The sequence below is a fragment of the Balaenoptera acutorostrata genome, chromosome 7 (assembly GCF_949987535.1).
Source record: "Balaenoptera acutorostrata chromosome 7, mBalAcu1.1, whole genome shotgun sequence".
Taxonomy (NCBI): Eukaryota; Metazoa; Chordata; class Mammalia; order Artiodactyla; family Balaenopteridae; genus Balaenoptera; species Balaenoptera acutorostrata.
In genome coordinates, this window is record NC_080070.1 from 38,118,255 (window position 1) to 38,143,700 (window position 25,446).

A 25,446-nucleotide genomic window follows, 5' to 3' on the forward strand; every position below is an offset into this window, starting at 1 on the left:
GATCTAGCCATCACCACCTCTTACCCACTCCACTGCAAATAGCCTCCTAACCAGTACCCTGTTTCCACTTCTGTTTACCTCCCAGAAATCTATCCTTCACCCAACCACCCAGAATACAACATCTATCTAAAAGGTAGATCTACAATTTCACAGTTCTGCTGAGTACCCTTCAGTAAGGCCTCCTCAGAAGAAAGCCCAAGCCTCCTTAGCATGACAAGCAAAGCCTCCATGACCTGCATCTCTCCACCCGCAGCAAAACTTCTCACAGTATCAACACCTTGTGGCCTATAGTTCCTTGCAAACACCTTGAAAGTTTTCATTTCCAAGCTTTTGGTTCCTCTCTGACCTCTTAGCTTGGAATCACCTCCCTTTCTCCTCATCCCTCCGTCTTTCTTTACCTTTCTTAACCAGGCTCACCTTCTCCTGGAGGCCTTCATCAATACCCAGCCCTCCACACCAACAAGCCGGTCAGGTGCCCTCTGTAATCTCACATGAGAGCTCCACCAGGTACTCAGCACACTATGTTCAAAGGACTTGTTTATAACCTGGCTTTCCTTCTCCTCTCCAGCTGGTGATCTTCTTGGGGGTAGGAGACATGTCTAGTTAATTTTTAGCAGAATGTAGGTCCCTGGCACTTAGCAGAATGTAGGGCCTCACTACATTTTTTGAAATGAATGAACTAATTAATGACTAAATCAATCACTATATGAGCCATTCTCTGTGACAGAGTACAGAGAGACAAGAGAGTAGAGAACTTAGTGCTGGGCTATGCCCAAGATTGTAGGTGGAAGAGAGAAAGGAAGGCAATTAGGCATAGGCTAGTGGGAATAATCAATCAGAAAAGGAGGAGGATCAACAGGAATTTTGGGGTCATCTTCTTTCTACTTATCATTACGTGTCTACAGTGAATGCATATTACTTTTTAAATAAGAAAAAGGAGTTTATTAGAGTACAGGCTAAGCTGCTTAACAAAAAAAGACCCCCAAATAGAATGATTAAAATACAGTATAAGTTTATTTCTCTCTCATGTAAAGATCCAGAGGTGATCTGTCCCAGGCTGGGGAGCAGTACTGCTGGCCTCAACATGCCAACCCTGCCAACTTGACCACCAATTTCCAAGGCTGCTTTTCTAAGGAAGAGTGAGAACAAAACAGGAAAGACAGGACAGTTAGCTCTCAGAGAAGCAGGAATTTGCCCCCAGCTTATGGCCAAATACTCACATCCAGCTGCAAAAAAAGACTGAGAATTGTAGTCTCTAGTTGGGCACCCATATGCCCAGCTAAAACTCGGGAGAGTTTTATTCATTAAAAGGAAGAACAGGAAAGGAATACCAGGGACAGCTAGCGTTCTGATGTAATGTTCTGTTCTGTTTGTTTTCTGTAAAAGAGAGAGAAAAAGAATGTTTTAGTAAAGTATTGTAGTAGAAACAGAAGGAGAAGCCAGATTTCAAGGCATTAAGAGTTTTAGGTAGTGGAAAAATGAAGATAAAAAGTGCAGATCATGTATTCAAGTTTAACAGTAAATGGAAGAAGAGAAATAGGGTGATGACTTAGAAAGAATTACAGAGTCAAACCAGGTTTTGTTTTTGTTTTGTTTTTCTTGAAGGAGGAATACCTGTGCTTGTTTGAAGATGTCAGTGGAAAGAAAGGTCAATAATGCTGGAGAACACCTAAAACTAGTGATTTAAGCCTTGGTAAATCAGAAATCTGCTGCTGAAATTGAAGGAAGGATGACAGGACCGTACAGAGTACCTTGATATTGAAGTGGGGAGGAAGGTGGATTGGGAAGTTGACACTTCCCACCAGCTCTCCAGGGTCTTCTGCTCTAGAGCCCCAAGCTCCAAAGTTTCCTGTCCCTAATCCTACCCAAACACACCTCCCCCCAACATATTACCTGTGGCCCATTCCTCCTCATTTTCTACTTTGCAAGGTCAATGAATCAGCTAGACAAGAGTATCAACAAAGGCTTCAAGGGACACCCCGCCTACTGTTCACTTCCTGAATTCATTTATTTATACATTCTTAATTTCATACATAAATATCACCTTCTACATTCCTAGGGATATGAGGCAACAAGACAAAATCCTTGCCTTCATGGAGTTTAACTTTGAGGACAACATGTACATTTCAACAATAACCTTCTGAAGACAATGCTCAGCCTCCGCAGCCCCACCCAGTTACTTTAAGAGTGAAATTTCAGGGCTTCCCTGGTGGCGCAGTGGTTGAGAATCTGCCTGCCAACGCAGGGGACACGGGTTCGAGCCCTGGTCTGGGAAGATCCCACATGCCGCGGAGCGACTAAGCTCGTGAGCCACAATTGCTGAGCCTGCGCGTCTGGAGCCTGTGCTCCGCAACGGGAGAGGCCACGATAGTGAGAGGCCCGCGCATCGCGATGAAGAGTGGCCCCCACTTGCCGCAACTAGAGAAAGCCCTCACACAGAAACGAAGACCCAACACAGCCATAAATAAATAAATAAATAAATAAAATTAAAAAAAAAAAAAAAAAGAAGGCAACATATATTTAAAAAAAAAAAAAAAAAGAGTGAAATTTCAGGGAGGGTACGAGATGGGGCAACAGTATGACAGATGCCTCTCCAGTCACACTGAATACCCACCAGTCCCTTGGTAGCTGGAAGAATACAGATCTACGTAATAAATCCATGGAATGCATACATGGAAAACAGAGATAACAAAACCTGTCCATCTTGAAGACATGTTAACAAGGTAACCTAGCCTCTAGGTAGGACCTTACGTGGCCATAAAGGGCCAATGGTTTTCCCACCTTGATTTTCTGCCAGCAGCATATGCTTCCCTCCCTCTATTCTTCTCATCACATTCCTGCCCCACTGTTTGCTTTTCATTTTCTCCATGCTCTCCTGCCTATGAGCACCTTCTGATTTGTGTTTCAGCTCGATAAACCACTTCTAATCTCTGCCAAGCAGTAGAGTGTACAGGTGAAGAACACAGACTCTTAAGTGAAAAGGCTTGAGTTAGATTCTCAGTCCTTGAGCAATTAACATCTCTCAGCCTCAGCTTTCTCATCTGCAAATGGAGATAATAATACCTACCTTGTGGCCTGCTTCTGAGAATTAAAGGGGATGTCCCTGTAAAGTCGTCACAAAATGTCAGCACCTGATGATCACAAATAAAGGTTACTTATTATTATGTGACAATGCGACCAGATAAAGCAGCAGATGTCAGCCCAAAGCCTGACCAGTTCAGGCTATTGGCTGAAGTTTAAAAAAAAAGTAATAAAAGAGCATTAAATACCGGGATGAATTACACATCCCTTCTGGAATAGCCTTCTACTATGTAGACCTAGAATGAACCAGGGGCCGGAAGAACAGTCCGGTTTAAACAGCAGTCAGCCTTGCTAGGGCCTCTGGAGTTGGCCTTAATAATAGTAATAGGAAATGCTGAGTCATCCTGCCCCTGGAGTGGGGTGGGGACTGAAATCCTCTGTGGCAGGCCTCCCAGCAGAACCTTCCAGGGCCTACGTCCACTCTGATCTCCTGACCCACTTGCAGCCGACCTTTTCTTTGTCTCAGCCCTATTTATGCTCTCATCTCTCACCCACTGATCCAACTGGTTATTTTCCTTCCGTAGGCACAAGCCTCCTTACCTCAGTTCTTGAGCCACAGCCAAATGGGCAGGTGCTCTTATCTAGGGATTTCCACCTGCTAATTAGGGGAGGCCCTGAGCAGAGAAAGGTGCTAACTTTCCTCCTGGGAACATGGCTCAGGTTCTTCCTTTAAAAGAGTTAAATGAGAGGAAGGAGGAAGCAAATTTAAAAACCTGCTCATAGTGGAAATGGATGAAAGTGAAGGCAAGGGGAAAAGTTCGATGTGTTTTGCAGAAGACAGATGAGTGCAACTACTTTATTAATTTCCTAATTCTATCTGTGCAGTCTGAGGGTGCTGCCAGACTTATAAAGGTGGCTTGCCATCTCCTGTTAAAAATTCTCCCCATAATAAATATCAGTTTTGCTAACTAACTGACCCTTGCTTTATGTGGTAGGCCTGTGAGATGAATGGTTGGTTTGGGTTTTCAGGCTGCAAAGCTCTGCAACAGACTGCAGATGCCCAGAGTTAGAGAGCTGGTCAGCACTCTATAAAAGAAGCCACACGGGAAATGAATTTCAGCATCTTCACTTACCGGAGAACTGTATTGGCAAAAACGCCTGCCTTTGAAGTCCTGAGTGTATGGCTGCCAGCCCCATGTCCCCTTCTAGGCCCTCACTTCCTATTTCCTCGCTTGTGAAATGCGGGGTGGTTAGAAGTCTCAACACACGAGGTCTGTGCGGCCACCAACGCCTCCATTCTCCCCAGTGCGTCTCTTGCAACCCTGACCACAGCCCCTGCAAGTGACAGCACGGGGGGAGTGGCTGGCAGGTCCGAAGAGCAGCAACCACCAACTCTGCCACTTCCTTCCCTCTCGGGTTCCAATCTCTGACAACTGTCCACTGCCCCCTGCCCCCCACCTGGCTGTGACTTCTTTCTCCATGCTGATCACCAAGGGTGGCTGAGTGCTTCCCACCTGGCCGCTCCACGCATGACCCTCCGAAAGGGCCGCTGAAGAGAATGCCTTCCCTGCAGAGAGAGAGGGTGCCGCTCTCGACAGGGGACGTGCACCCCACTCTGCTCTCCGCCTCACAGAGGCCACTCTGTCGGCCAGCGCTTTAAAAGACTCGCCATCGGCCCACTAAGTCCTAAAGTTCCGACTTCAACGTTTCTGCCAAAGATCAAGTCCTCACTTTTCATTCTTATTCACATTTGTCTGCAGGCTGCTTTTTTTTCGGGCCCTGGGTCTGTGTGTTCATATTAATTCTTTTGGTGGTACGTGAAATGAACCCACACGAATTCTCTTATTTAGTTTGATTTTTCTTTTTTTTTTTTGTTGTTGGACTGCTTGTGGGATGTTAGTTCTCCGACCAGGGATCGAACCCAGGCCCTCGGCAGTAAAAGCACAGATGCCTAACCACTGGACTGCCAGGGAATTCCCTTATTTAGTTTGATTTTTGTTGTGAATTATTACTGAGAAATGGGACAGAATCACGGAAGGAGAAATACTTTTTAACTGTTAAGGATTATACAAATGATCATTTTTATTCACATTTTCTGATTATAAAACTACTATATAATCATTTTATAAGATATGACAAGCCCAGGAAAGTTTAAATCACCAAGATAAAAAAGCACAATAATCTCAACACGCCACAGTAATAACTGTCCACAGTTTGATATATTTCCTTCCAATCTCTTTTTCCTACAATTTTTAGTGGGAATAGGAGGCCTGTTTTTATTAAAAGCACTCTTCAGCCAAGAACGGGCGCTGTGCTAGGAGAGTGACATATATATTTGCTTGCATTTCCAGCAACTTGGAAAGATAGGTGTTGCTGAAATTGTGGAAACTGAGCCCCAGGAAGATGAATTAGTTCAAAGCCACATGTCTTACTCCCAGAGCAAAATTTTCTAAGACGTAGACTCCAAACTGAAGCCTTTTAGTCAGATTTATGGAGAGAATGAAATGATGAGAGAGGAATGTGGGAAGATTGATGCTATTCTTTTTTTTTTTTTTTTTTTAATTTTTTGGCTGCACCACGTGGCATGTGGGATCTTAGCCCCCCGACCAGGGATCGAACCCACACCCCCCCGCATTGGAAGCACAGAGTCTTAACCACTGGACCACTGGGTTGATGCTATTCTTAGTGAAACTGCACAATCAGATCTATCCAGTTTATTATGAAATCCGACCTACTGAAAGAAATTTCTTCATCTGTATATAGTCATTTTAAAAAGAGAGATTTATTTCTTTTTGAATCCAAAACATCACTGCTTGTCACTGTAAGCTGACTAGAAAGAAGTGGAGAGATACCTCTGAAATTGCAAAGCAGCTCAGCTGGAAGTGTGTACACTAAAGGAGAAAAGAGAGTAAATCTTCAGCAGTTTGGGCCGCAGTCAACACAGCACGGGCCTGGGCAATGTCTTGGCTGCCAGGGACTGCCAGCTGCAGATAAAGTCACGGCAGTGGGGTCCCAGGCTATTGGCCAGACATGAATAATGACAGTGAGGACAGAAATGTAGTTGGAGTTCTGCTAAAAACATCTGGGCTCAGATAAAAATATATATTTAGTAGTTCCTGTGCTAGCCCACTACCAGCTTTGGGGCATTAAATAAAGTACAAATAAGACATGGCTTCCTTGATGTGCAGCAGCATGGATGGACCTAGAGATTATCTTATTAAGTGAAGTGAGTCAGAGAAAGGCAAATATCATATGGTACCACTTATATGTGGAACCTAAAAAAATGATTTAAATGAACTTATTTACAAAACAGAAATAGACTCACAGACATAGAAAACAAACTTATGGTTACCAGAGGGGATAGCTGGGTTGCGGGCAGGGCCGGGGATAAATTAGGAGTTTGGGATTAACATATATACACTACTATATATAAAATAGATGCACAATAAGAACCTACTCTATGGCGCAGAGACTATACTCAATATCTTATAATATCCTATAATGGAAAAGAATCTGAAAAAGAATATCTATCTATATATAAAAAACAGAATCACTTTGCTGTACACATGAAACTAACACAACATTGTAAATTAACTATACTTCAATTTTTTAAATGTTTTTATTCTTTTATTTTTTGGTTTTTTTAAAAATTGGAATATAGCTGATTTACAGTGCTGTGTTAGTTTCAGGTGTACAGCAAAGTGAATCAGTTATACATATACATATATCTACTCTTTTTTAGATTCTTTTCCCATATAGGCCATTACAGAGTATTGAGTAGAGTTCCCTGTGCTATACAGGAGGTCCTTATTATACTTCAATTTTTTAAAAAAGAATTAAAAAAAAAAAAGAAGAAATGGCTTCTTTGCCCACAGGAGTTTCATTCATTCAACAAATATTTATTGAGCACTTACTATATGCAAAACACTGTATATGCTGTTTGGATACATCAGTGAACAAAACAAATATAGATCCCTGCCCTGTGGAACTGACGGTTCAGTAGGAAAAGATAGACAACAGACAGTAAACATAATTGAGGCAAGTTGTGCAAATTCCACAGCTTTCCACGGTTTGGGCATGAAGAGCAAGACTTACTGGCGAAGCTCACAAGTGAAAGGTCAACAAAAAGACGCTCATGGTCCCTCAATCTGCTATTCACATGAAATCAATTTGTTTTCAATGTTAGGGTTTGCTTTCCCTCTTTCATTTTATTTTATTATTATTTTTAAAGTTAGTAAGACTTTCCATTGTTCCATATATTTAGAGAAGTGTCACCTCCATCTCTGTCTTCTCAGGCCCTTTTTCCTGCCCCTTCTAGGAAACCATTTTTACTAATTTTTGGCTTAACATTCCGAGACTTTAATTTGGGGCAAAAATAAGCAAACATTCTTATTTCTCCTCCTTTCTTACATAAAAGATAGTGTTCTATACCTATCTTTTATCTATCTATCTAATCTGTGGTTCTGAATCTTGCTTTTAGGGAGCATTTCTTCTCATTCCTTTTCTTTTTTAACAGCTGCTCTGTTTTTTATGTAACAAGTCCCCTACTGATGGATATTTGGATTGTTTATAATCTTTTGCTACTATAAATAATGTCAGAATGAATAACTCCCTGCACAGAGTCATGAACTTATCGAGATTCCTAAAAGTAGAACTGCTAAGTCAACAGGCAAATGGCATAGGTAGCTTTATTAGTTAATTCCAAATTACTCTCTCTAGAGGCTGGACCATTTTGCACTCCCAACAATTAGGACAGCACCTGCTTCTCCACAGCCTCAATCACAGAGGGTACTATCAAACTTTTTGAGTTTTGCCAATCAGATAGGTGAGCATTCGTATTTTAAAATACTTATTAATTCAATTTCCTCTTAATATAAGCAAGACTGAGTAGCTTTTTAGCTATGTAAAGGCCATTTTCTTTTCTTTCTTCTTCTTTGAAGAGCCTATTCCTATCTTTAGTCCACTGTGCCTCTTTTTCAGGGCTTTCCTGAGTATTCTTGCTTGGAATCAACTTTTCTGATTCCAGAAAAAAAATAAATGGCCACTTTTAACACAATCACAATAAATGTACGTATTAGCTTGGGAAGAACTGGTGTCTTCCTGACGCTGTGCTGTCTAATCCAAGAACGTGGCATGTCTCCCTATTTGTTCAACTCTACTTCCGTGCTTCACCAGAGTGCTCTGAAATTTTCCTCCTAGTTGTTTTGCACATTTCTTTGTACTCATCTGGCAAAACCACAACAGGATGCAGCTGAACTGAACGTGGCTGACTGGTCTTACTTCACATTTATTACCACAAACCTCAAGTGTTGCCTTCATGCTCCTAGGCAGTCATACTGTCCTTCAGTCTCCGGCTCTCCCAGGCAGCTATTCATACCCTCTCCTCTCTCCTCCCACATCCTCATTCAGCTGATTGACTTGTTTTCTACCTCACCGAGAAAACAACACAAAACAAAAACTCGGAAGAAATCAGAAGAGAACTTATGCAGCTTTTCCATAGGATAATAATGCCAGCCTCCCGAATTCAAATCTATCCACCCACCCTCCCTCTGGGAAAAAAAAAAAAAAAAGGTACAGATTAATAAAGAGAGAGAGAGAGAGAGAGAAGCTTGCACCTTCAGAATACCTAGGAGGCAGAATAATGCGGAATGCAATTTAGATGTAAATGGGAAAGTAGAAATCCGGAGCAGCAGTCACTCAGAGTTTCCCCAGAACATCAGACTTGTGAGAATTAACATGGAAGAGAGGAGAGAGCAGCTGGTTCTCAGGGATAGCAGAACCTAAATAACATCAGCTGGGGTTCCCCACCAGCAGGAGAGTTGGGGGGGGGATCAGATCTAAGACTGTGAGCTGGTTCACTCTCCTCCACTGGGCTCACCAGGGAAGGGCTGACCTTACCCAAGTGTGTGTGCTCCGTCTTGACCACTGCAAGTAGACTGGAGGATGCCTGGTCATGGCAGGGTCACAGCAAGAACGAGGGCTCCCTCATCACTCCATGAGAGTGCAGGGGATGTGTGAGGGCTTAGTTTCCATGGCCGAGGCCTCTTAAATTCAGCTGAGGGGGTTGAAGTCCTAGAGAATTGACAGTCACACTGGGAAAACAAGACAAACACCAAGCAATTAATAACCAAGACAGAATGATACAGCTTATATTTACGCACTGATATATCTGTTAAATCATTCAGTAGAGACAATACAGGAATAGTACAGTATATAATAAGGTGCTAAACATAGGGTACATACAAAAGATGCTTGAGAATGGACAGATGTCCTGAGCTGGTCATGGAAATCTTGATGAGAAGTGGTGGCCTCAAGCTAGATTTTGATCTCTGGCATAAAGACTGTTAAGGTGGCTTTTGTCAAATGGACCTAAAAATGAACAAGATGGAGGGTGTATATTGGTGACCATAACGTAGCTGATGGACACGTTTCCAAAGAAGGTCTCAATTTAGCCAGCAGAGGGCAAGAGAACACAGAAACCATTCCAGGATTTATGATCTTAGAAATGTTTGGAATTGAAGGACTGTATAGGTGTCTTTGCAAAAGCAAACAACAAAAACAATCACAGATGTGGCTCTTTTGAAACAAATATATTTTAAAACTGCATGTCTAAAGCAGAGACTTATTACTGTTGATGCTGCAACAAATTTACTCTTTTATAAAACGTCAGACTTTCGTTAAATGATGCATGCATTTCTTTATAAATCCTTAACTGCTTGACAAAAATATGAGAATATATCTGAATACGTGACCTAACATTTTAAGAAACACTTTCATTTGAAGATCCCATAAAAATGATACAGTCTCTAAAAACTTTAATAAGCCTACATAGCAGTGATTAATTTGATAAGTCTCAGAAATAGATTTATCTGAAGAACATGATGCTATTGTAAATACAGCATGTTTGTTAAAACGGGCTAACAAATGTCAAAACGTTAAATGGGTATTTATTAAAAACAAACATGTTTAATCTACCAGGTAAGTAAGAGTGAAGGTGGGAGGAGTGAGAGGAAGAGCTCCCCTTTCCAGCGGATAGAGGGCAAGAGCAGGCTTAGACCTCAGCAAAATCCTGAGGCCACTGGCCATGTGTCTGCTCTCTCCAGGGTCCATCAGCTCTCCTCGTGTTGCAAAAACTATACTTAGTATTCAAATGAAGCTTCAAGCCCACAGATTCCAGACCCAGTTAGAGAAATTGCAGCAAAGTTCCTCCAGGTGTTTAAAATGTGCCACCCACTTAATTTGGGGATGGTAGGAGAGTATAAAATCCCCTGGGTTGGAAGTCTAGAAACCAGGCTTCTGGCTCTAAGGTGGAGATTATCTGGGTAAACCACTGAACCTCTCTGGTCCATAGTATTTTTCATCTACAAAAGAAAGGTGTGAGGCCAGGTGACCTCAAAGATCCCAACTAACTCACAGATCCCAAGATTCTGTTCATTTTGTCCCCATCTTACATTTCCCCATCTCAGTTAACACTTGAGCTAATAAGAGTGTAAGACGCTAGTCTCTGCACAAGCAAATATGTAACTTAAGAAAGGACTCTTGAAGACCCTGAGAAAATTAATCTCTACCAATAGAATTTCAGACCTGAAAGCAGGATATAAGGAAATTCATTTTATTTTATTTTATATGCTGGGTGGAGGATTTTGGTGCCTTTCAAACCGCGTTTTTAGAGGCCAGCTTCAGCTTGGATATACAGGATGCTTTTACACATCCCTGAATCTTACTGAACCATTATCCTTAGGGCGCTTAGGTCGCTGAGCAATCAAAGTAGCAACTAAGAGAATGAATAGAAGGTAGGACAGCCAGCTCTAATACTCCTGTAGGCTGTGGTGTGAGGACGCATGATCTCCTACCCAGACATTAGACCATCTGTAGTGGCTGCAATGTATTCGGCTCTAATTAACAGAATAGTCAACCACAGAAGCTTAACCCATAAGGAACAAGAAATTCAGAGCTAGCTCTTCCAGGGTGGTCAGCAGCTCAGTGGTTTCATCCAGAGAATTAACACCTGATGGTCACCAGATGTCTGCCAGGTTCGAAGCAGCCCAGCCTCACATATCAGCTCTGTAAGTAGAGAGGGATGAGTGGGCAAATTTAACTTTCTTCTCCTGCATCTCTTGTTCTTATCAGGGAGGAAAATCTCTCCCCCCACCCCACCCCCTGACTCCCTCTTATATGTCATTGGCCAGAACTAGATCACAGTTATTTTTCACAGTTCTAGAGGCTGGGAAGTCCAAGATCAAGGTACCAAATGAATGCAAAAATCCTCAACAAAATACTAGCAAACCAAATTCAACAGCATTATATAAGGATCATACACCATGATCAAGTGGGATTTATCACTAGGATGCAATGATGAGTCAACAATCACAAATCAATAAAAGTGATATACCACATTAACAGAATAAAGGAGAAAAATCATGTGATCATCTCAATCAATGCAGAAAAAGCATTTGTTTTTTTCTTTTTTTAGATTTTTATTTTATATTGGAGTATAGTTGATTTACAGTGTTGTGTGAAAGCATCTGTTTTACAAAGGCACTAATCCCATTCACGAGGGCTGTGCCTTCATAACCTAATTATCTCCCAGTGACCCTATTCCAAATACCATCACACTGGGGACTGGGGCTTCAACATATGAATTTGGGGGGAAACAAACATTCAGCGCGTACCAAAGGAGTTTTAACATATTTTGTTTTCCGCTCTATTACTTAGCTTATTGGGTTTCTCTTGCACTTCGGCTGAAAGTAGTCTCTGCGTTGAATAAGCAGCCAGATTATTCCCAGGGAAGTGATTGGGAAAATTTCCTCGGGAAGACTTTCTAGGCAGACAAACAAAATGCATCCTGTATGTTTCTGCAGCGGCCCGACAGAGAGCAGCACTGCACTGCTCACTCCCTCCTGGGGACGGAACTGTACCAACTGTCAAATTAATTTCTTTCTTCTTTCTTGAAACGCACAACGCAGTTCATTCTTGGCTTCTATCTATTCAAGAGTTTAGAGCCAGCACTTTAGACAAAGGGACTTTAATTGCATGCTGATAAAATGTCAAAGCTATTGTGCATAAGGTAACTGTGCATTTTTTTTTAAATAAAACAATGCCTTCAGGATTACAAGAGAGATTTGCCCCTGTGAGTGAAATCTCATTTATAACTCATCAAAAAGTCTTCAACCGATGAGCAAATTCTCCACTGTAAGCCATTAGACTGTATCTTTCTACCTTTCAAATTGCACGGTAATACAGTACACTAAAATGAGTAGTCGGCAAATTTGGTTAACCTATTTTTAACTGTGAAAGCCTTAATGATGAATAACGGTCATTGTTTGGGAAAGTTGCTTATTTCACAGAACACAGCTGCTGTGCCTCATGTTAAACCATGAGGAGTATACCAGAAGGTCACCTTCTCTAACCATCTTTCTTTAAAAAGAAACACCCAAAGACAACAAGGCCGTGGCTTGACTTTCAAGGTTATCCAATGAGATAAAGAGGTGCTCTAGGTTAAGTCAGAGATACTCAACCAAAGCACGGTACCACTACTGGTACCCAGACAATTGCTAACACTTAAAATACAGAATCATCTCCCCAAAGGGAAGTTTTTGTTTCTATTGGGGTAAGACACTTTCTTTGAAGGAGTGATTAATGAGAGGCAAGATATAAAAGGTCTAACGCATTTGTCACTATCCTTAGTATTTAAGCGATAAGGCAAAAATGTGTATATATACATATACATACATACATATACATAAAAGTAGATATTTCTATTTGAGGTGATAAAGTGCCCTTCAGTCACCTAGCTTACTTTTCAGTCGAACTGACTCTTCTTGATTTCAACAAAAGAGTTCATATACATCTCAGTTCTAAAAAACCTATTCAACAAGTCTGAAGTTACAAAACAAAAAAACACAAATACCCCAGCATTCTCATTATCAAATCACAAGCCTTTTAGCTACTGGAGTTCTTTCATTTGCAGCTTGCAGCTCTTGAAAACCTCTAATTCCTCTGTTACACTCTCCAGGGTACGCAGACATTGCCTCATTATTTTGGTTAATGGTGATTGCAAATGAACCCTTAGGTCACATAAGTATGCTCACCACTGCTTTAAAGAAACCCTGTGGCATGTCCTCGTATAGCTAATGACGCTTCCTACTCACACGTGTGTGTTCCTAAGCTTGTCAGGGGCTGTAGCTGAGCAACTAGAAGCTAAGTTGTAACTGCCAATGCAAGATAAAGGTTCAAATAAACTTCTTTATTGAAGTTTAGCATACTTGCAGAAAATTACAAAAATACTGAGTACAGGTCAATGAAAAATTACTATCACAGGACTTCCCTGGAGGTCCAGTGGTTAAGACTCCATGCTTCCCATGCAAGGGGCACGGATTCAACCCCTGGTCAGGGAACTAAGATCCCATATGCCATATGGAATGGCCAGAAAAAAAAAAAATTACTATCAGGAGGAGGGGTAAATTAGGAGTTTGGGATTAACATATACACACTACTATATACAAAATAGATAACCAACAAGGACCTACTGTATAGCACAGGGAACTATACTCAATATTATGTAATAACCTATAAGGGAAAAGAATCTGAAAAAGAATATATATATATATATATATATATATATATATATATATATATATATATATATATATATATATATCTGAATCACTTTGCTATACACCTGAAATTAACACGGCATTGTAAATCAACTATACTTCAATAAAAAAATTTTAAAATGAGTTCCCCAGCAACTAACAAAAAAATAATTACTCTCAAGGAAATTGATCAGAGAGAACTTTCGTGAAGGAGCTGGCAGCCTACAGTGAAATGCTTTACAGGAGGAGAGAGAGGCCAGTGAAGGGACTGCCATGAGACCAAAGTAAGACTGCTTGACACTCGTCCCCCAGAGACTGAGGAAAACGGCAATTGGTACTTGATTCTCACCTGTGGGGATGTAAGGTGAGGGACTGGCTAGAGCTGCCAGAGCAAGAAAAGAGACATGCAGTGGAAGCAACATTCCCACCAACGGTGGGCAAGGGTGCTTGTTTCCCATGGGCCAACTTGACATCACAGAGGGCCACCATGCTGTAATCATCTTCCTAAGACCCCAAAGGAACGCCAGTTGGGATGAGGATGTCAACAAAAAATTAATCAATAGTCAATCTAAAAAAGAAATGGAAAATTTTATTCGAGCCGACCTGAGGATTATAACCTAGAAGGTGGTCTCTCAGAGAGCTCGGATAACTGTTCTGAAGAGGTAAGAGGGGAGGTCGGTATAAATGTGACTTTGGTGAAGGGGGTACATGCAACCAAGCATATATCTCGGTAGAAGGTTACTGCTACTCAGGAGGAACAGACATCTTAGTTAATGTCTTAGTGCTTTTCTAAGTACAGGAAGATGCAAGAATCCAGATTCATGAAAAATTTCTCCTGAAAATATCTCACTACCTGAGGGCCAGTTCTGTCAGTTTTCCTAAAGCACAAAGTGTTTGAATTCTTGGGCAGGATTTTGGGTGACATGGAGAAGACTTTTAATTCAAGAGAGTGGCTAATAGTAGGTGACATCAAGTTCTCCCTGGAACTTCAAAGCAGGAAGATGAAAATGACAGCTTGGATACCTTAACCATCCTAAGAGTAGATAAAAGTATTTATTGAGTATAGTCTAGTCTAGGATTTCTCCACAAGATTCCTGAGCAGAAATAATCTGCCTCACTGATTATCATTTATCTACCTGGCCCTGTCACAACACACCTGGAGTCAAGGATTTCATTCCAGGGGCCTCACCTTTAGAGGCAAGTGGCCTCAAAGTAATATAAGAATTGTAAACAGGAGAGGGAGAAGATTCCAAGCCCTGACGCATGAGCAAGTGGAAGGAACCTGGGATGTTGAGCCTGTAAGAGACTTAAGGGATGCATTTTGAGAGCTGTGGCCTGTCTCACAGTGGCAGTCATATGTGTGCTTCCAGATGGCACGCCAGCCACTGTGAGTGTTAGAGGGTGGCAAGTTTTGTCTTAAGAACCTTTGTGTCAAATTGACCCCAAGTTATCTTTTAGGAGAGATGGTTATCCTCAGACCTAACGCGCGAGGCCATTCCCTTCTGGTGAGCTCCGTCTCCCTTGAAATGTCCAGTGTCAAGGAGAGAATAATTCTTCAGACATGGAACTAGAACTCAAAGGTGGGCTGAGAAGCAGGCAAGGATGGAATTGCATATCTTAGGTCTTGTTCTCCTAGGTCTGCATCTCAAGAAAGAAAAACATTCAGAATTGACTCCTGGGGAAGAATGGGAGGGATTCTGGCTTCTAATCCATAGTGAGGTTGGCCACAATGGAAGAAAGAAATATTAGCAAATCTAAGCAGGTCAAATAGAATTTGATTTACTGATTTCAAGTTACTTTCAAGGCCCCCGAATTCCCATATTCCCTGTTGATATTACCAATTCGGAATTCCAAAGGAATATAGGGGTTTCTGGTCCCATGGCTCCTTGGTCTTTGGGGGTGAATGGTGGACAGTAGCAGAGCAGAGGCCCTGGAGTGTCAGAGAGAACCGTATGTTTTTCTCATCTGCCACTCAACCAACTTCAAGATGTCGCTATTGAGACCTGTGGGAAACAATTTTGAAATATAAGAACGCAAGACCAAAACTCTTTGGCAAGTAATATCTTAAATCTCATCTAAGAACTCCTGCCTCCCACTTCTTGTCCTTGTTTTTCATAGCATCTGTAGCATATTACAAGAACTGGCATGAAAAATAAACTACTTTTATGCCCTTTAGAAGAATCATTTCAAAACCCGTGTGGTAGATTGATGTCAGTGATTTTATATGGACGATACACCATCATCCACCTCGTCTTTTGCTGCAAGGGTGACCCACCACTATTATCACAGGATCCTTGAGCTGTCTGATTTTAGTAATTTGTAGTGGTGATGAGTTTAAACTGATCCACTCAACACTCTCCTAATGAACACATATTGCAAGGCAGCCAGCTAAGTTTAGAAGTATAATCAATCCACGGAGGGGAGCAAATACCCATGGATAAAGAAACAATCATTATAAAGAATATTTATTGAATGGTTGGTATGTGCCAGGCCCCGATCTACTATTTTATTCACGTGTATAATCTCATTTCATCATCACAGTAGTCTAATGAGATAAGAGCTATCATTATCCCTCCTTGCTATGGATGAGGAACCCAAGGTACAGAGAGGTCAAGTGACTATTCCAAAGCCAAACAACTTGTAAGGGCTGCCGTCTGGATGCTGCCCAGCCAGGCCTGTTATTTTGTATTCATTTGCACAGTAACATAATAATTCAGTGCTCCCGGTAACAGCACTTTCTGGACACAACCAATCTGCTCCAATATATGCAATTCTAAAATTTCCCCAAATACCTACACCTTCTGCCAAGCATTCAGCCTTTTGAAAACAGAGTAACAGAGCCAGGCGAGTCTGACTTAATGAAAATCTTGAGAATGAGTTCAAGTTTTCTCATTAATATTTCTGAGCATGAGCTGATCTGTTTGACATCTTAAAATGACACTTGAAAGTGTGTGTTAAGAGCAAGTCCGTTATGCTGTTTTTCTCTTTAAGACAAATGAAAAGTCCAGATATGTCAGTTGTGTACTGTCATTAAGTTCACTATTCAATTTCCTCTGAAGACAATATGTTTTTCCTGCCTTATAACACCCACTCTTCATTGCTAGTTTCAATGTTGGCAACATTTACATCAAATACCACCAGTCTCATTGCTCTGCCCACCCCTGAGATTTCATTCCTCCCAATTTGCCCCTCCCTCTGTCCATTTGACCCAGCTTGGGCCAGGAGAAGGGGTTTTGGCACATTTTAAATGAATTGGGACAAGTTATAGTTAAGAATCAAATTTCTGAAACAACAAAGTGGGCCTAAAAAAACAGGCCGTTAGGGTCAGATTGCTACACTTAGGGCAGAGAGGTCTAGCTCTGAGAGAAATGGAAACTTGACAGGCCTTAATGTTTGTAGGACCAAGGGCCCAAGTAAAACTAAAAATTATTCTTTATTGGGCTGGTCAAGATTTTCTCCGAGCTGTATTGCAGTCTGAGACTTTTCCTACCCAAACTTCCTTCCTTTCCTCTCTCCTTTCACCGGTATTAGACCTACTTTGTGGTCTGAAGGCCTTTCCTGCCCACTCTTGCTCCCTCTTCCCTGTATCTTTCACAGGCATCTCCCCAAACAAATCTCTTGCTCTTCTGACTCTGTCTTGGCATTTGCTTCCTGGAAAACTCAAACTGGCACAATATTATTCATTTAGTCAACAGTGTAAAGCATTGGTATTGCATTTTACTCATGTTACATCTAGGCCTACACACAAATTTTAAAATAATACGAATTAATATCGCAAACTATTCCTCGGCCACCATATGCGATTGCTGTGAATGCTGTGCTCTGGAACCACAGATTGGAACATGAGGAGAAGCAAGAACATGAACACACGGCACTACTGGAAAATGATATTTCATTGTGGGAGAATCTATTGCATTGAAGTTATCTGAGAGGAGGCATTCAACAGTTAATTTGTCTTCTCTTTACTACACATTTCTGCTACTCAAATCCTCATGCCAAAGCAGCATCCATCTCTAACGTCTGCTGTGGTAAAACACAGACCTTCAGGGCACCCAGATACCATCACCTTGTTTAAAAGCACTTTGGGCAAAAGTTGTGGATAAGTGTTTCCCTGGGTTCTGAACAGTATTAGTCACGAGAGTAGATGTGTAATGCTACACGTTGTACTACGCCAGAGCTGAGCTCTGGATCCCAGTGACAGGATATGGTGTGTTTTTAATAAATGTATGTTTTCTGTATCTGTGAAATACAGATGTCAAAAGCACAGGGCTCAGGACAGAAAAACCATCTTGCCTGGATCTAAGGATGGTGCTGATCCTTAAAAATGGCATACAAAGGATGAAAAGAGGGGAGCATCCACAGCAGCTCCTGAGCACAAGGGGAGCACCTGGTAGTCAAAAGTTTCCAGCTGCACCTTCTCCTTAGCTTGCTCCAGGCTGTGGGAAAGCCAGGATAACAGGTACTTGGCAAAAATGTTTGCTGAGGGAATATGTGTGGAATCAATGAGCCCAGCCAATGCAACAGTCCCCTTGACATGGTATCTTCTTCCATGCTCTTCTTAACACTTTTCCACTCTTTCAAAAACCTCCTACACACCCTCTTCCTATGTGAACTCCTTGCTATTTAAGACATAGAAAAGCAACTATACCCTAATACTTAGCACTAGCTATATATTTGAAAGGCAGACTAATCAGAGTTCAATTAGACCTAAAATGAAGATTATTCTATACTCTAAAAGTTCTTAAAAGTAAAATTCTGTATTTATTTTGGTTTCATCATAAAAATTCCACTACAAGCCAAGATGGAATAACAGGGACCATATTTATTCTCTCACCTTAAACAGCTAGAAAAATGGACAAAATATATGAAACAACTATTTTCACACATTGGAGAAAAGGCAGAGCAGATCTACCATCTATGAAAGAAAGGAAATAAACAAGGTCAGCCCTACAATTGTACCAGTTTACTGTCTGGAGGTAGTTTCCAGGCTGCAGTACAAAAGCAGGGAAGCCAAACAGACCACAGAAGTCTTGCTGGGTTGAAAAGCAGATATTGGCTAAGGCAAGTAGAATTTTCAAGACAAATTACCAGAAAGGAGGGAGCTCCTGAGAAAGAGAGAGCTCTGGAGATCTGCAGAGAAACACCCTCAAGTATTTGGCTGAGCTCTACTGTTTGCTTGTGTGAAAGGAAACTACCCAAGGCCAGGAAAAGACCCACTGGAAAAGCAAAGGCATAACAATTCCCAGAGCTCACACAGGGCTGGGAATGGTTTGTGTTGCACAAGCCTGAGTGGAAAGGTTTTTAATACATGGGGCATTATGAAGAATTATCAAAAGTGTGCCACCTTAGTGGGAGGGCTAAATTATTTCCTGACTGAAGGCAGCTCAGGACTTGCCCTGACAAAGCTTAAAGGCAAAAGTTGAAAGGATCCAACTGACTCCAAGTAACTTAACTGTGTGTTGAAACAAAATCCAACGCAATTTAAAGGAATACAACAAAACCAAACATTCAGAGATGTAAAATTCACAGTGTCCAACATCTAACCATAAATCACCATGCATGCAAAGAGGCAGGAAATATTATCTATAACCAAGAGAAATTTTGATTAAAAAAAACATAGAACCAGAAATGAAAAACATGATGGAATTAGCAAGGATGTTGAAACAGTTATTATAAATATGGTCAATATTCAAGAAGGTAGAGGAAAACAGGACCATTATGAAGAGAGAAATGGAAGTTTTTTAAAGGACCTAAATGGTGCTTTTAGAGATGAAAAATACAATGTCTGGATAGAAGATATACTAAATGAGATTAATAACAGGTATGATGCTGCAGAAGAAAAGATAACTGAACTTGAAGAAATAGCAGTAAAACTATCCATGGGAACCATAATTCAAAAAGAGTCATGTACCAAAATGTTCATTGCAGCTCTATTTACAATAGCCAGGACATGGAAGCAACCTAAATGTCCATCATCAGATGAATGGATAAAAAAGATGTGGCACATATATACAATGGAATATTACTCAGCCATAAAAAGAAACGAAATGGAGTTATTTGTAGTGAGGTGGATGGAGTTAGAGTCTGTCATACAGAGTGAAGTAAGTCAGAAAGAGAAAAACAAATACCGTATGCTAACACATATATATGGAATCTAAGGGGAAAAAAAAAAAGGTCATGAAGAACCTAGTGGCAAGACGGGAATAAAGACACAGACCTACTAGAGAATGGACTTGAGGATATGGGGAGGGGGAAGGGTAAGATGTGACAAAGTGAGAGAGTGGCATGGACATATATACACTACCAAACGTAAAATAGATAGCCAGTGGGAAGCAACTGCATAGCACAGGGAGATCAGCTCGGTGCTTTGTGACCACCTAGAGGGGTGGGATAGGGAGGGTGGGAAGGAGGGAGATGCAAGAGGGAAGAGATATGGGAACATATGTATATGTATAACTGATTCACTTTGTTATAAAGCAGAAACTAACACACCATTGTAAAGCAATTATACTCCACTAAAGATGTTAAAAAACAAAAACAAAAAAACTATCCATGGTAGGCAGAATTCTAAGATGTCCCCTCAAGATTTTGTGCCCTGGGTGTACACCCCCAACATAATCCACAAGACTATGAATATGATGGATTCCACCCTGGTGATTGTTATATCCGAGGACACAGATGATGTTAAGAAAGGGATTATCCAGGTGGGCCTGACCTGAGCACCAGAGCCCTTTGAAAGCAGAGAGCTTCTCTGGGTGATCACAGAGAGGAAGTCAGGGATCAAAAGCAGGAGAAGTATTCAAAGTACTGCTCCTGGCTTGATAATGGAGGAACCCTTGTGGTAAGGAATGTGGGCAGCCTCCATGTGCAAAGACCAGCAACGTGCTGAGAAGCAGCAAGGAAATGGGGACCTCAATTCTATAACCCCAAGAAAATGAACCAGTCAGCAACCGGTGAGCTTGGAAGAGGATGCTGAGCCTCAGATGAGAACCTCATCCCCAGTCAACCCTTTGATTTCAGCCTTGTGAGATCTTAAGGAGAGAATCCAAACATACTGTGCCAGACTTCTGACCTACAGAGCTGTGAGTTAATAAATGGGTGTTATTTTAAGTCTCAAAGTTTGTGGTAATTTGTTACACAGCAATAGAAAACTTACCCATGAAGCAGAGAGAAAAAAGACTAACATACATGTGCACACACACACAGCATCAGTGACACACAGCATCAGTGACTAAGCAATATCACGGATTGTAATACATGTGTAGTTGGAATCCCAGAAGAAAGGGGGAGGGGAGATAGTTGAAGATATAATGGCTGAAATTTTTCCAAATTTGATGAAAACCATAAATCCACAGATCCAAACATTTCAACAAACTCCAAGGAGAACATACATTAAAAAAAAAAAAAAAGCCAAATTATGAAACATATGTACAGAGAACAAAGATAAGAATGGGAGCAAACTTTTCATCAGAAACTCTGCAGGCTAAAAGAGACTGGTACAGTATCTTTAAAACATTGAAAGAAAAAATTGCTGTGCTAAAATGCTTTACTCAAAGAAAATATCAAATAAATAAAAACAGAAAATTCATGCCAGAGGACCTGCGCTAAAAGAAATATTAAATGAAGCTCTTCAGGCAAAGAAAATGATATTGGTTGGTTTTATCATAATGTATCTTCTGCTAATTGATATAAGTGCCTAGAGATTAAAGTCATGAACACACAAACACACATTTGTCTTACGTTTAGGAAGAATATATAACATTTAGCCCAGTCATGCCAAATATACAATAAGCCAAATTCTTACCAAGTAAAATGTACTTTCTGTTCATTAATTTTTAAAAAATGGGAGGAGTAGAAATTAGTTCATTATTTAATTTACTGAAGGAGAATTTACTAGATGAACTGTAATGAACCTATTAAAAATACTATGTAGATTTTACAGGCTCAGTGCCTCCATAAAACTTTAGCTGACATTAAGCACGTTCTAGGAAATTATCAGCAGATACGTAACTTCACAGAGCCTCATTTCATTAACAAATATTCAACATTAGCTACTATGTAAAAACAAAATAATTTATAAAAATGAAGGCCATCTGCCAAACAATTATTTCAAAATTATAAAACTCCAATGCCATTGCTATAGGAAGCCTCTATGAAAGTCCCTAACGCTTCCCACTATCTAAGATTCATACCCTTGTGTACTCCCTCCCAGTCCTGTGGACTGGACTTATTGGCTCATTTCTAATGAACGAAATATGGCAGAAGTGATAACATGTTACTTTGCGGATTAAATTATAAAAGACTAGCTTCTGGTTCTCTCTCTCACTGGCCCCATGAAAAGCCAGTTGCCATGTCATGAGGCAGCCCCATGGAAAGGCCCTAATGGCAAGTGACTGAGGCCTGTCAATGACCATGTGAGTGAGCTTTTAGGGTGGACCCCAGCACTACCACCAGCTGAGCTGTTAGATGAGATCACAACCCCGGCTGATAGCTTGATTGCAAACTCCTGATAGACCTGGAGCCAGAGGCACCCAACTATGCTGTGCTCGAATTCCTGACCCACAGGAATACTTTTAAGTCTCTAAGGACGGGGGTGATTTGTTACACCGCAGAGGATAACTAATACAGCTCTTATTCAGCAGTTTCACTATCTTATTCATAAAGAAATCCTGAAGACCCTTTCTACATAATATATGGGGCAATCATTCTACTTGCTACTTTGTGTACAATGGTATTTTCATGGATTGGTAAACGAGTCAGCATGTGGCAAGCTATTACATGGAGATTCAAAATCTGTAATAATTTGGCACCACGATCTATTCAACTACTGTCACCAATGAGCAATGTGGTAAGAGGACAGAATTTACCAGGAACCAAAGTAACTCTGGCATTATCCAACTCTTGTTACTGTTTTATAATCTTAGAGAATTATTAGGTTCTTTTAAAAGTGTTCCAGAGAGATATCTTTAATTGCTGATGCTAGGTTCAAATTAAACAACTTTCTACCCACACAAATGGGTAGAATTCATGATGACTCACTAATTCTCCCACTGAACAGAGCTGCGCACAACCTTTTGGCCATCTGGCTAAGATAGCATCTTTGGGACTAATAACCTAGGACTCTCTAGGACCTAATAATTATATCAGACTAATACATATAACTCCTGCTGGCTAAATAGTAACATCTGGGCTGGAGCCATGACGCAAAGAAGATGATGATTAAAATAACACTGGTGGAGCAGTCTAAAGTTGATAATATTATTTGTCATTCACAGTTTCATTTGTTTCTCACCAAAAATCTTACATACTAGTTATTATAAACCCCTTTCACCATGCTACATTCTTTGTCATGTATCTAAGACAAGGTTTGATAACTCTAGAATTCGAAGACAATTTGCCACAAACAGAGTAGCTGTTGATCCCTTAAGCCATGAAATGCCTGCATAAGAAGTAAATAGATCCATCATAATGAGAAAAATCCTGATACCCTACCCCCTTCCCAACTTACCCTTGGCTGTACTTTGAAATTGTTTCTATTCCACATCGCTTAAGTTTTTTGTTTTTTGTTTTTTTTGGTTGCTTTACACTGACTAAATGAGCCAAATTCTTTGAGCCAACGACTACCTTCCCTACCAGCCCCATAAACAAAATTGACCGCATTTGTTATGGGAAAAGGCAGTCCAAAGACATGGTAATGAGTGCCTACTGTGGGATTTTCATCTCCTGCAGAAATTTATGGCCCCGTTCACCACAGCATCATATGCCTCCTAGAAAAAGAAGCAATGGGTAGTTTATTCCTGTCTAGAAATTGATGTGTAGCCAGGGGTAACATGTGCACATTCACATCTGCCTAAAGCAGGGTGTAAAATGTGCCCATGCATCAAAAATCCTCTAGAATTTTTAAATCACAGAAAGTCAGAACTAGCTGCAGGAGGCAGGCTTTTGCAGCCAGGCTGCACTTTGCTGAAATATGTGCCTTGACCTGTCACTCTTCCATCTCCCAGACTGGATGTTCTCTATAGGTCCTTTTGACTCTAATGTTGTAAGATCTGTGGAGCTGAGCTGAGTTGGTTTAAGAAATCTTCCTAAGCCGTGCTAGCCGTGTGTTGGATCCTTGATGTCATCTAATATTTTTCACGGGTGCTTTGGATTAGAAGACACAGTACATACATGGAAGGATATTACAGCATAGCTATGACTGGTAAAGAGTCATCAAAAGTTGGAAAAAAGTTTGAATGAAAAAGAAAACAAGTTACACAATAACATGTTTGGCAAAGACCACTAGCGGTGTCCCAATTTCCATTCTCCCCTATTTCCTTTATATTAGAACTCCTGGTTTTATGCTGGGCACACAGCCATCTGAAGCAAAGATATTCCTCAATAGCTCACTAGTAGATATGGTCATATATCTCAGTTCTGGCCAATGAGATATAAGTATCGATATAAGTGTTATGTGCAACATCTGAAAAACGTCCTGCTGGCTGGAACGCAGACAAGATGACTGGAGCACAAGTAGCCATCCTGAACCATGAAGTGGAACTTGTATGCTGAGGATGGTGGAACCACAAGATAAAGGGACCTTAATCCTTAAACCATGAGTTCTGTCTATACCAGCCCTGAACTATCTCCAAACTTCATTTACGTGATAGAGAAATAAACTGCTACCTTGTTTGTGTTACTACCATTTTGGATTTTCTGCCACTTACAGCAGAATTAATCTTGCTGACAAAGCAGAAATATGTGTATCCCATTTTAATAAACGTGTGTAGGTGTATATGCATACATGTGTGGATGTGTGTGTGTGTGTGTGTGTGTTGTATCCAGCCACCCAGCATCCATTCTCCCATTTTAATATCATTCTGATTTCCCTTTAGTGAACTGTCCCTCTCTTGCTGTGTGATGCCATGGTGGATGGTCAAGACTAGATGCCTAGTCTCCCTTTAAATGATCCAAGGGGGTCCCCAGAGGCTCTGTTCAGTGAGGCTTCTTCTCACTGCCCTGTTTCAGTGGGAGGCAAGGTAGAGATTCTTGAAGCTCTATCCTAAACACGCTCCACTCTGTTCCCCCACAAAGGAGTTTAATCTCCACATCTGCTTCTGCTACATCTGTAAACAGGTGATTCACAAAATACATCTCCGGCCTGAACCTGTCCTTTGAATTCTGTATGCATGTATCAGTCAGGACTCTGGCAGAAATGAATAATACCCTCAGATTGGTGCAACTTGAGTGGGTGGACAGAATATAGGGAAATTATCAGAGGTAGCACAGTATTCTGAAACAAGCAAGAGCACAGCCAGACCCTGGAGACAGAGGGCTTGGTGGAGAAGGCTGTCCGACAAGAGCTGTGATCTTCGGTGCAGGGTTGCAGCCAGCCCACAGCAACTCTGCAGGGAAGAAGCCAGGAAAATAAAGACCCACTTCACTCCTTTTCCTTCTCTGATCTCCTGCCATTGCTCTCCATTGAACCGACCCAATCTGAAGCCAAAAGCAAAGGGAGTTGGTTGCTGCAGGTCAGGCTCCCAGGGCTGCAGGCAGGGTAGAGAGGAGGCTGGAAATGCAGATAGAAAAGCTGCAGCACAACCTATGTATCCGGTTGCCTACTTCACATCTTTTCATGTCTCAAGGCACCTCAAATTCAGCATGCACCAAACCAAACCATTCATCTAACCCCTCCCAAGATTTAGCCAGCCTGGTCCTCTTTCATGTTCCTAATCTTAGGAAATGGCACCATTGGCAATGTATTTATGGAAGCCAGAAACGTGGAGATCATTCCTGGTCCCTTTCTTTCCCTCTCCACCCATAGTCAGTCTATCATCAAGTCCAATCAGTT

At 41.1% G+C, this 25,446-nt stretch overlaps 1 long non-coding RNA gene across 2 annotated transcripts; it reads right to left on the minus strand.

Annotated features, from left to right (window-relative positions):
* Nucleotides 1–1,025: 1,025 nt before the first annotated feature.
* On the minus strand, nucleotides 1,026–9,385 carry LOC103020207 (uncharacterized). 2 transcript variants are annotated; one of them, XR_452245.2, is made up of 5 exons: nucleotides 9,265–9,385; nucleotides 8,920–9,113; nucleotides 3,068–3,131; nucleotides 1,221–1,377; nucleotides 1,026–1,129 (listed from the first exon to the last, which is right to left on the minus strand). It is a non-coding gene; the product is annotated as an uncharacterized LOC103020207 (long non-coding RNA). The 2 variants fall into 2 exon arrangements; XR_003621754.2 differs by lacking the exons at nucleotides 8,920–9,113; nucleotides 9,265–9,385 and adding an exon at nucleotides 3,270–3,397.
* Nucleotides 9,386–25,446: the final 16,061 nt, after the last annotated feature.